Consider the following 12,531-nt stretch of genomic DNA (forward strand, 5'->3'; position numbering starts at 1 on the left):
GTGAACGACGAAGTTGCCATGAATGTTTTCCGACTGGAGTCCCGTGTTGCAGCTGTCGTGGACTATCTTGCAAGGCTGAAGGTCGCCACATCTCGCATCGACTCAACGCTCTGGCCCAGGGAGACACTCCAGAATGACCTCGAGTCGCTGATGGCTCGCTTGAACACGGTCCCTGGTCGAGTGCAGGAGTGGAAAAAGTCCTCGGCTCGGTGCGGTGCAGATGTTGCTCTGTGTCTGGCCCGAGTCCACTGCAAAGATGCGCGAGAAGACAAGCTGGCGGCCCTCCGGGTGGCCAACACCAAGAAACACGACTTCAGGTCCTTTATGGAAACTTTCATTGCTGCTGCCACTCGGATCGCAGACGGAATTGATCTTGATGAGTTTGTTGCACCTTCCAGCCCTCCACAGGAGGAGTAAAAAACTTCTTTTAAGCTCGACGCTTTAAATTTGCCTCGGTATGCCGAGTGGAGTTGTAACCGATAAACCTTAACAGGCTTAGCGCCTGAGCACTTTCGGTTCCTTTAGGTATCCTTCCAAACTTGAATTTGATGTTTGAATATGATTGCTTTTGGCTTGAAATGTCTTTTGCAGGTTCAAAGCAAGACGCTCACTGCAGTCGACTTATTCCTTAATCCACTTAGGCGAGCACTAGGCTGCAGCTAAGTCCCCGAGTGAGAGGTTTGCTCTTCACTTGGTAGGATTTTTATATCTTAGGCGAGCACTGGGCTGCAGCTAAGCCCCCGAGTGAGAGGTTTTCTCTTCACTCGGTAGGATTTTTATATCTTAGGCGAGCACTGGGCTGCAGCTAAGCCCCCGAGTGAGAGGTTTGCTCTTCACTCGGTAGGATTTTTCATATCTTAGGCGAGCACTTGGACTGCAGCTAAGCCCCCGAGTGAGAGGTTTGCTCTTCACTCGGTAGGATTTTTATATCTTAGGCGAGCACTTGGCTGCAGCTAAGCCCCCGAGTGAGAGGTTTGCTCTTCACTCGGTAGGATTTTTATATCTTAGGGGAGCACTGGGCTGCAGCTAAGCCCCCGAGTGAGAGGTTTGCTCTTCACTCGGTAGGATTTTTTATATCTTAGGCGAGTACTTGGACTGCAGCTAAGCCTCCGAGTGGAAGTCTGGCTTACCACTCGGTAGGATTTTTATAACTTAGGCGAGTACTTGGACTGCAGCTAAGCCTCCGAGTGGAAGTCTGGCTTACCACTCGGTAGGATTTTTATAACTTAGGCGAGTACTTGGACTGCAGCTAAGCCTCCGAGTGGAAGTCTGGCTTACCACTCGGTAGGATTTTTATAACTTAGGCGAGTACTTGGACTGCAGCTAAGCCTCCGAGTGGAAGTCTGGCTTACCACTCGGTAGGATTTTTATAACTTAGGCGAGTACTTGGACTGCAGCTAAGCCTCCGAGTGGAAGTCTGGCTTACCACTCGTAGGATTTTATTAATCTTAGGCGAAACGGATTCGCAGCTAAGCCTCCGAGTGGGAAGTCTGGCTCACCACTCGGTAGGATTTTTACAACTTAGGCAAAACGGATTTCGCGGCTAAGCCTCCGAGTGGGAGTCTGGCTCACCACTCGGTAAGGATTTTTACAAACTTAGGCGAAACGGATTCGCGGCTAAGTCACCCACTGAGGGGAAAATTTTATTGGACAAAAATAAAAAGTGACAAAAATTATGGAGGAACTATGACACTATTATTTTGAAATCCATGAACTACAGGAGTACTTTATTGCAACTCATCCGAGTGATAAACTTAAGTGTAAAATGGGCAGAGTAGTTCCGCGTTCCAAGCTCGGGGCTCGTCGATATTATGTTCGACGTTGTAAAGACGGTACGCCCCGTTGTGGAGAACTTTGGTGACGATGAAGGGTCCTTCCCAAGAAGGAGCAAGCTTGTGATGTTTCTTCTGATCCACTCGGAGAACTAAATCTCCTTCCTGGAAGGCTCGACCCCTCACATTTTTGGCATGGAAACGACACAAATCTTGTTGGTAGATGGTCGATCGGATCAGAGCCATCTCCCTTTCTTCCTCTAAAAGGTCGACTGTGTCCTGCCGCGCTTGTTCAGCTTCTGCTTCGTTGTAGATCTCAACTCGAGGAGCATTGTGGAGAAGATCACTCGGCAAGACTGCTTCAGCTCCGTAGACCAAGAAGAATGGAGTTCTTCCGGTCGACCGATTAGGTGTGGTCCGCAGTCCCCAAAGCACCGAGGGAAGTTCGTCGACCCAAGCTCCAGCTGCATGCTTGAGATCACGCATCAGTCGGGGTTTCAATCCCTTGAGAATCAGGCCATTGGCTCGCTCTGCTTGTCCATTCGTCTGTGGATGGGCGACTGAAGCGTAGTCGACTCGTGTGCCTTGAGAGTTGCAGAAATCCCTGAATTCCTCCGAGTCAAAGTTCGACCCATTATCTGTAATGATGCTGTGTAGGACTCCATATCTGAATATCAGTTCCCTGATGAAGCTAACAACAGTACCGGCGTCAAGGTTCTTGATTGGTTTAGCCTCAATCCACTTGGTGAAGTTGTTGACTGCCACCAGTACATGCGTGAAGCCACTTCGACCTGTTCTCAAAGGACCGACCATGTCCAAGCCCCATACTGCGAAAGGCCAGACGAGTGGAATGGTCTTAAGAGCCGATGCAGGCTTGTGCGACATATTCGAGTAGAACTAACATCCTTCGCACTTATCCACTATTTCCTTTGCCATCTCATTCGCCTTTGGCCAGTAAAATCCGGCTTGGTATGCTTTGGCCACGATGGTCCGAGAGGACGCATGATGACCACAGGTCCCCGAGTGGATATCATTAAGGATGATTCGACCTTCGTCTGGTGTTATGCACTTCTGACCAACTCCAGTCGCGCTTTCTCTATATAACTGTCCTTTGATTACGGTAAAGGCTTTAGATCGACGAACGATCTGTCGAGCCTCTTCCTCATCCTCTGGAAGCTCTTTTCTCAGGATATACGCGATATACAGAACTGTCCAGTCGGGAATGACCACCAAGACCTCCATGACCAAGTCGACCACTGCTGGGACTTCAACCTCAGTCGGATCTATGGCACTCTTGGGCTGTGGAGCTTCTTCGGTGAAAGGATCTTCTTTGACTGACGGAGTGTGTATATGCTCCAAGAACACACCACTCGGAATGGCTCCTCTCTTGGAATCTATCTTTGCTAGATCATCAGCTTCTTGATTTTTTAGTCGGGGTATATGATGGAGCTCCAACCCCTCGAACTTCTTTTCCAGCTTCCTCACTGCACTGCAGTATCCAGTCATGGCTGGGCTTCTCACGTCCCACTCCTTCATCACTTGGTTGACCACTAAATCTGAATCGCCATAGACCATCAGGCGACGGACGCCGAGTGAAATGGCCATGCGCAATCCGTATAAGAGGGCCTCATACTCTGCCTCATTGTTGGAGGAATCAAAGTGAATCTGGAGCACATATCTGAGCTTATCTCCTCTGGGGGAAACCAGGACAACCCCAGCACCGGAACCATTCAACATCTTAGAGCCATCAAAAAACATGGTCCAATGCTCCGAGTGAACTTCAGTCGGCTGCTGCTGTTCAATCCACTCAGCGAGGAAATCTGCTATTGCCTGGGACTTAATGGCTTTCTTTGCCTCAAACTTGATATCAAGGGGAAGAAGTTCAATCGCCCATTTCGCCACTCGACCAGTTGCATCTCTGTTGTGCAAAATCTCTGATAGTGGAGCGTCGCTGACGACTGTGATGGAATGATCAGAGAAATAATGAGCAACCTTCTTTGTGGTCATGTATATTCCATACACAAGCTTCTGATAATGAGGATATCTCTACTTGGATGGAGTCAAGACTTCAGACAAATAATACACTGGGCGCTGAACTTTGAAAGCTTTTCCTTCTTCTTCCCGCTCGACCGTAAGCATTGTACTGACGACTTGTCCTGTGGCTGCGATATAAAGCAACAGAGGCTCTTTGCTGATTGGAGCAGCAAGCACCGGCTGGGTGGAGAGCAGAGCTTTTAGCTCGGCAAACGCTGCATCAGCTTCTGGAGTCCACTCGAACTTGTCTGCCTTCTTCATCAGTCGGTAAAGGGGCAATGCCTTTTCACCGAGTCATGAGATGAATCGACTTAATGCGGCCAAGCATCCAGTAAGCTTCTGGACATCGTGCACTCGCACAGGGCGTTTCATTTGGAGAATAGTGCCGATCTTTTCTGGATTAGTGTCGATCCCTCGCTCGGAAACGAGAAAACCGAGTAACTTGCCACCAGGAACTCCGAATGTGCACTTTGATGGATTGAGCCTGATATCATACCTTCTGAGGTTGGCAAATGTTTCGGCGAGGTCAGCGAGCAGGTCGGAACCTTTTCGTGACTTGACGACGATATCATCCATATACGCTTCCACATTCCGACTGATTTGAGTGAGTAGACACTTCTGAATCATTCGCATAAATGTGGCTCCGGCATTCTTGAGGCCGAATGGCATGGTGATATAGCAGAAGCACCCGAATGAAGTGATGAAAGCTGTTTTTACCTCGTCAGGTCCGTACAGACGGATCTGGTGGTACCCGGAGTAGGCGTCTAGAAAAGACAATCTCTCGCATCCCGCGGTCAAGTCAACAATTTGATCTATGCGAGGGAGAGGAAAATGATCTTTCGGGCAGGCCCGGTTGATGTGCTTGAAATCAATGCACATTCGGAGCGATTTGTCCTTCTTAGGAACCATGACGACATTAGCGAGCCACTCGGAGTGGTATATCTCTCGGATAAATCCTGCCGCCAACAGTCGAGCCACTTCCTCACCAATGGCTTTTCTCTTCTGGACGGCGGACCGCCGAAGATGCTCTTTGACTGGTTTTGCTGATGAGTCGACTCTTAGGCGATGCTCAGCCAGTCCCCTGGGAACACCTGGCATGTCAGCGGGCTTCCATGCAAAAATGTCCCAGTTCTCACGGAGGAACTGGATGAGCGCTTCTTCCTATTTCGGGTCGAGTGTTGTGGAGATGTGGGTCGGGGCTGCATCGGGGTCGGTCGGGTGAATGTGAACATGCTTCGTCTCACCGGACGACTGAAATGCAGATTCTGTGGCGGGTTTCTTGGATCGCAGCAAATCACTCGGATCTGCGTTTTGCTTGTATTCTTCAAACTCGACCGCTGTCACCTGGGAATCAGCAATCTTTGAGCCCTTCTGAAAGCACTCTTCTGCCTTTTTTCGATCACCGGTGACAGTGAGCACTCCTTTGGGGCCGGGCATCTTCAATTTGAGGTACACGTAACATGGTCGAGCCATGAACCGTGCATAAGCTGGTCTCCCCAAAATGGCATGATATGCACTCTGAAAATCCACGACCTCAAACGTCAACTTCTCTTTGCGAAAATCTTTCGAATCACCAAAATCCACGTCCAGAGCTATTTGGCCGAGTGACTCGGCTTTCTTCCCTGGTATAACTCCATGAAAGCTCATGTTACTGGTGCTCAGTCGGGACATCAGAATGCCCATTCCTTTCAGTGTGTCTGCATACAACAAATTCATCCCGCTACCACCGTCCATCAGCACTTTTGTCAGTCGAGTGCCTTCGACAACTGGATCGACCACCAGAGCTTGCCTCCCAGGGGTGGCAATATGAGTCGGGTGATCAGATTGGTCGAATGTGATGGGTGTTTGGGACCATCTCAGATAATTTGCCTTTGCTGGGGTAACCATGTTCACCTCGCGGTTAATGACTTTCAATCGACTCCTGCTTTCCACATCTGCAAAGATCATCAGAGTGGAGTTGACATGCGGATATCCTTCCTCACTGTCCTCCTTGTCTTCGGCCTTGTCCGACTCCTTTTCTTTGTCTTTAGGCTGTTTTCCTTGAAACTGCTGGATCAGGAGTCGACATTGGCGAGTGGTATGCTTTGGGTAAATGATATTCCCCTCTTCGTCTTTCTTCGTGTGGATATGACACGGCATATCCATCACGTCGTTCCCTTCTTTATCCTTTACCTTCTTAGGGTTCCAGGATCCTTTCGGTTTCCCTTTAAACTTTCCATGAGCCACGGCCAGAGCCTCTCCAGGAGCTGCCGGTTCAGCCTTCCGCTTCTGTTTCCGACTGGTGTTTCCCTTCTCCGACTGGCTCGGCTTGTGCTTGCCGCTTCGGAGTCGGTATTCTTCTTCACCGTTGGCGTACTTGGTAGCAATTTCCATCATCCGACTCAAGGTCATGTCTCCGGTTCGACCAAATTTCAAACTCAATTCTCTGTTCTTGACACCATCCTTGAAGGCGCAGACTGCCTGATGATCAGACACATTCTCCACAGTATGGTGCAAAGTGATCCATCTCTGAATATACTCCTTGAGGGTCTCATTGGTCTTCTGCACGCAGACTTGCAGCTCTGTCAATCCAGCCGGTCGCTTGCAAGTTCCTTCAAACGTTCTGACAAACACTCGGGACAGATCTTCCCAAGTGTAAATACTGCTAGGAGGTAACTGATTCAACCACGCTCTGGCAGAACCTTCCAACATGAGGGGCAAATGCTTCATGGCCACCTCGTCATTCCCACCACCAATCTGAACTGCCACTCGGTAGTCCTCAAGCCAAGTTTCAGGCTTAGACTCACCGGTGAACTTGCTGACTCCTGTTGCCAACCTGAAATTGGGAGGAATCACTGTGGCTCTGATAGCTCTGCTGAAACATTCCGGACCAGAAACATGCACTCGACTGCTCGTGGGCGCATCTCTGTTGAGTCCACCTCGATGGGCTCTATTCCGGTCGACCAAGCCTTGCACGATAATGGATCGCGCGTCGAAGCCTGGTTCTCTGGGGTCGACTGGAACTCTTCGCCCCGCACTGAGCTGACGTCTGTCATCTTGCTGCCGAGGAGCGTAAGACCCACCCCTCGGAGGGGAAGTGGGCACTCGACGCCTATCATCTCGGTCGTGTCGGTCTCCATATTGGTCTCGCCGATTCTCGCGCCCTTCACGCCGTGGAGGCGATCTGGGACTGTGAGTCGACTGAACCGTATTCGCAGCGACGGATCGACTGTGAATTCTGTTGCGCGACTGCGACACGGCTGAATTCTGATCTCCTGCTGCCCGGAGCAGATCCCTGATCTGCATCAAGCCTCTGCCAGCTTCCGACTGAGAGGGCTGGATGGACTCTGCTATACGGGTCGCAGCTGCTAAATTCTGGATTGGGGTTCGATATACCTGAGTCGGCGGGAAGAGTTGACGTCGACTGGCGTCAGGAACTCGTTGCCGCGCGCGCTCGTCGAGTGCTCGCTGAAGATTCTCCAGGCGAGCGCGTTCGGCCAAATTGGCCAAATGTGCCTCCTCCAAGGCGCGAGCCTCGGGGGTTTCTCCTGCGATGGGAGTATGCAGGGCATCCATGTTCCTGCGGCGAAGTTCCTCTCTTTGCAGAGAGTCGAGTGGCTCGGGCTGGTACTCTTCGTGGTCTCGTGCAGGGTCGCCTCCGTCGCCTGCCCCACCATCATGGGCGAAGCCAGGGGGGCTGCGAGGCCCGTCGACCATCAGGATTTCCGCTGCTGGATCACTGCTATCGCATTCGGATGCAGTCTCTACGGAGCCAGTCGACAGATCGAACAGGCCGTAGAGAGATTCGTCGGGCTCGATTGCCGCAACTTGGGTGGTGGCCGTCTGGAGAGCAACCGCGTGTCTCACCCACCGCTGAAGCCTCGACCGACCCGAGCGCTTGCGCTAGCGGGAGACCGGGAGGGTGGTCGATAGGGGAGTCAACCGATATGGGGTCGACAGTTGCCGCAGCAGAACGCCGCGGACACATGCGCGAAAATGCGTCGCACCGCGGACGGGGAGTGCATCGACGTCGAGTGGAGCCTCCTGGAGCCAGGCGGAGTCGTCGGCGACGAAGGTGAGAGCACCGAGGCGACTCTCTCGACCCTCGACCAAAACCCCAGCAGCTACCATGATGAAAGTACTCGGAAGAATCGCAACTTCTCCACAAAATCGCTAAAACACCAGCCCCACGGTGGGCGCCAACTGTCGTGGATCTAAGTCTGACAATAGAGTGGGGGGTAGGTATGGAGAGGCAAGGTCCTAGCTATGGAGAGGTTGTAAGCACAAGAGATGTACGAGTTCAGGCCCTTCTCGGAGGAAGTAAAAGCCCTACGTCTCGGAGCCCGGAGGCGGTCGAGTGGATTATGTGTATATGGATTACAGGGTGTCGAACCATTCTGCCTGTGGAGGGGGGTGGCTTATATAGAGTGCGCCAGGTCCCCAGCCAACCCATGTAATGAAGGGTTTAAGGTACATTAAGTCCGGGGCGTTACTGGTAACGCCCCACATAAAGTGTCTTTACTATCATAAAGTCTACTTAATTACAGACCGTTGCAGTGCAGAGTGCCTCTTGACCTTCTGGTGGTCGAGTGAGTCTTCGTGGTCGAGTCCTTCAAGTCAGTCGAGTGAGTCCCTCGTAGGTCGACTGGAAGGTGATCTCTTCTAAGGGTGTCCTTGGGCAGGGTACTTAGATCAGGTCTGTGACCCTACCCTAGGTACATGACTCCATCAGGGTATGAACCATAGAGAAGTTGGAATACAGTAGGTTTAACACCAATATAAATAAATAATGAGTTCATTACAGTACCTTAAAGTGGTGGTTTATTTTCTTATACTAACGGAGCTCATGAGATTTTCTGTTGAAGTTTTGTGTTGTGAAGTTTTCAAGTTTTTAGATAAAGATTTGATGTATTTTGGAATAAGGAGTGGCAAGAGCCTAAGTTTGGGGATTCCCAAGGCACCACAAGGTAAAATTCAAGGACAACCAAAATCCTAAGCTTGGGGATGCCCCGAAAGGCATCCATTCTTTCGTCTTCATCTATCGGTAACTTTACTTGAGGCTATATTTTTATTCACCACATGACATGTGTTTTGCTTGGAGCGTCTTGTATAATTTGAGTCTTTGCTTTTTAGTTTACCACAATCATACTTGCTGTACACACCTTTTGGTAGAGACACGCATGAATCGGAATTTATTGGAATACTCTATGTGCTTCACTTATATCTTTTGAGATAGACAATTTTGCTCTAGTGCTTCACTTATATCTTTTTAGAGCACGGTGGTAGTTTTATTTTATAGAAATTATTGATATCTCATGCTTCACTTATATTATTTTGAGAGTCTTTTAGAACATCATGGTAATTTGCTTTGGCTATAAAACTAGTCCTAATATGATAGGAATCCAAGATGGATATAATAAAAACTTTCATAAAAAGTGCGTTGAATACTATAAGAAGTTTGATTCTTGATGATTGTTTTGAGATATGAGGATGGTGATATTAGAGTCATGCTAGTAGAGTAATTGTGAATTTGAGAAGTACTTGTGTTGACGTTTGCGAGTCCCGTAGCATGCACGTATGGTAACCGTTGTGTAACAAATTTGAAGCATGAGGTGTTTCTTTGATTGTCTTCCTTATGTGTGGAGGTCAGGATCGCGCGATGGTTAACTCCTACCAACCCTTCCCCTAGGAGCATGCGCGTAGTGCTTGGTTCTGATGACTTGTAGATTTTTGCAATAAGTATGTGAGTTCTTTATGACTAATGTTGAGTCCATGGATTATACGCACTCTCACCCTCCATCATTGCTAGCCTCTCTAGTACCGTGCAACTTTCGCCGGTACCATAAACCCACCATTTACTTTCCTCAAAACAGCCACCGTACCTACCTATTATGGCATTTCCATAGCCATTCCGAGATATATTGCCATGCAACTTTCCACCGTTCCGTTTACTATGACACACTTCATCATTGTGATATTGCTTTGCATGATCATGTAGTTGGCATCGTATTTGTGGCAAAGCCACCATTTTGTGGCAAAGCCACCATTCATAATTCTTTCATACATGTCACTCTTGATTCATTACACATCCCGGTACACCGCCAGAGGCATTCATATAGAGTCATATTTTGTTCTAAGTATCGAGTTATAATCCTTGAGTTATAAATAAATAGAAGTGTGATGATCATCATTATTAGAGCATTGTCCCGTGTGCGGGAAAAAATAGGCCAAAGAAGCCAATGAAAAAAAAGAGGCCAAAGAAGCAAAACAAAAAAACAAAAAAATGAGAGAAAAAGAGAGAAGGGGCAATGCTGCTATCGTTTTTTCCACACTTGTGCTTCAAAGTACCAGCATGATCTTCATGATAGAGAGTCTCTTATTTTGTCACTTCCATATACTAGTGGGAATTTTCATTATAGAACTTGGCTTGTATATTCCAATGATTGGCTTCCTCAAATTGCCCTAGGTCTTCGTGAGCAATCAAGTTGGATGCACACCCACTTAGTTTCTTTTTGAGCTTTCATACATTTATAGCTCTAGTGCATCCCTTGCATGGCAATCCCTACTCACTCACATTGATATTTATTGATGGGCATCTCCATAGCCCATTAATACGCCTAGTTGATGTGAGACCATCTTCCTCCTTTTTGTCTTCTCCACAACCACCATTCTATTCCACCTATAGTGCTCAGTCGGCTCACGCTCATGTATTGCGTGAAAGTTGAAAAAGTTTGAGAATACTAAAGTATGAAACAATTGCTTGGCTGAAACCGGGGTTGTGCATAATTTGAATATTTTGTGTGACGAAGATGGAGCATAGCCAAACTATATGATTTTGTAGGGATGAACTTTCTTTGGCCATGTTATTTTGAGAAGACATGATTGCTTTGTTAGTATGCTAGAAGTATTATTATTTTTATGTCAATATTAAACTTTTGTCTTGAATCTTTCGGATCTGAACATTCATGCCACAATAAAGAAGATTACATTGATAATTATGTTAGGTAGCATTCCACATCAAAAATTCTATTTTTATCATTTACCTACTCGAGGACGAGTAGGAATTAAGCTTGGGGATGCTTGATACGTCTCCAACGTATCTATAATTTTTGATTGTGCCATGCTATTACATTATATGTTTTGGATGTTTAATGGGATTTAATATGATCTTTTATATTATTTTTGGGACTAACCTATTAACCGGAGGCCCGATGCCAGTTTCTGTTTTTTTGCCTATTTTAGAGTTTTGCAGAAAAAGAATACCAAACGGAGTCCAAACAGAATGAAACCTTCGTGATGATCTTTCTGTTGGGGAACGTAGTAATTTCAAAAAAATTCCTACGCACATGCAAGATCATGGTGATGCATAGCAACGAGAGGGGAGAGTGTTGTCCACGTACCCTCATAGATCGAAAGTGGAAGAGTTAGCACAACGCGGTTGATGTAGTCTTACGTCTTCACGATCCGACCGATCGAAGTATCGAACATATGACACCTTTGAGTTCAGCACACGTTCAGCTCGATGACGTCCCACGAACACCGATCTAGCAGAGCTTTGCGGGAGAGTTCCGTCAGCATGACGGTGTGACGATGATGTCGATGATGCTACCGACACAGGGCCTCGCCTAAGCACCGCTACGATATTACCGAGGTGGAATATGGTGGACGGGGGGGGGGGGGGGCACCGCACATGGCTAAGAGATCAATGATCAATTGTTGTGTCTAGAGGTGCCCCCTGCCCCCGTATATAAAGGAGAAAGGGGGAGGCCGGCCGGCCCTATAGGGCGCGCCAGGAGGAGGAGTCCTCCTCCTAGTGGGAGTAGGACTCCCCCTTTCCTAGTCCCACTAGGAAGGGGAAGGAAGGAGAGGGGGAGGAGAAGGAAAGGGGGGCGCAGTCCCTCCCCTAGTCCAATTCGGACTAGGCCCATGGGGGGCGCGTGGCCAACCCTCGTGGCTTCTCCTCTTTTTCCCCTCAAGCCCACTAAGGCCCATATGTACTCCCGTATTCCCATAACTCCGCCGGTACTCCGAAAAATACCCGAATCACTCGGATCCTTTCCCATGTCCGAATATAGTCGTCCAATAGATCGATCTTTACGTCTCGACCATTTCGAGACTCCTTGTCATGTCCCTGATCTCATCCGGGACTCCGAACTACCTTCAATATATCAAAACACATAAACTCATAATATAAATCGTCACCGGACGTTAAGCGTGCGGACCCTACGGGTTCGAGAACTATGTAGACATGACCAAGACACGTCTCCGGTCAATAACCAATAGCGGAACCTGGATGCTCATATTGGCTCCTACATATTCTACGAAGATTTTTATCGGTCAAACCACATAACAACATACATTGTTCCCTTTGTCATCGGTATGTTACTTGCCCGAGATTCGATCTTCGATATCTCAATACCTAGTTCAATCTTGTTACCGGCAACACTACAAAAAAAAGACACATCCGTGACATTTTGGGCCGAACGAATTTTTTTCTGTCATACATATGACACTTCTATGACGATAATTGTGACAAAACCTAGTATCATCATAGATGTGGTGGGCTCCTACTTCTATGACAAAAAATCATGACAGAAAATGGGCTTTTCATCCTGGGCGTGCCGGATACGCAGCTGCATGACAATCTTTGGGCCGTCCATGACGGAAAAAACCGTGGTAGAAGCGAGGGGGAGGAAAATTTCGGGGAGTTGCCGGTTACGGTGGGAGAGCGATGCGCGTTTCTCTC

Source organism: Triticum aestivum, chromosome 1B, assembly GCF_018294505.1.
Source record: "Triticum aestivum cultivar Chinese Spring chromosome 1B, IWGSC CS RefSeq v2.1, whole genome shotgun sequence".
Lineage (NCBI taxonomy): Eukaryota > Viridiplantae > Streptophyta > Magnoliopsida > Poales > Poaceae > Triticum > Triticum aestivum.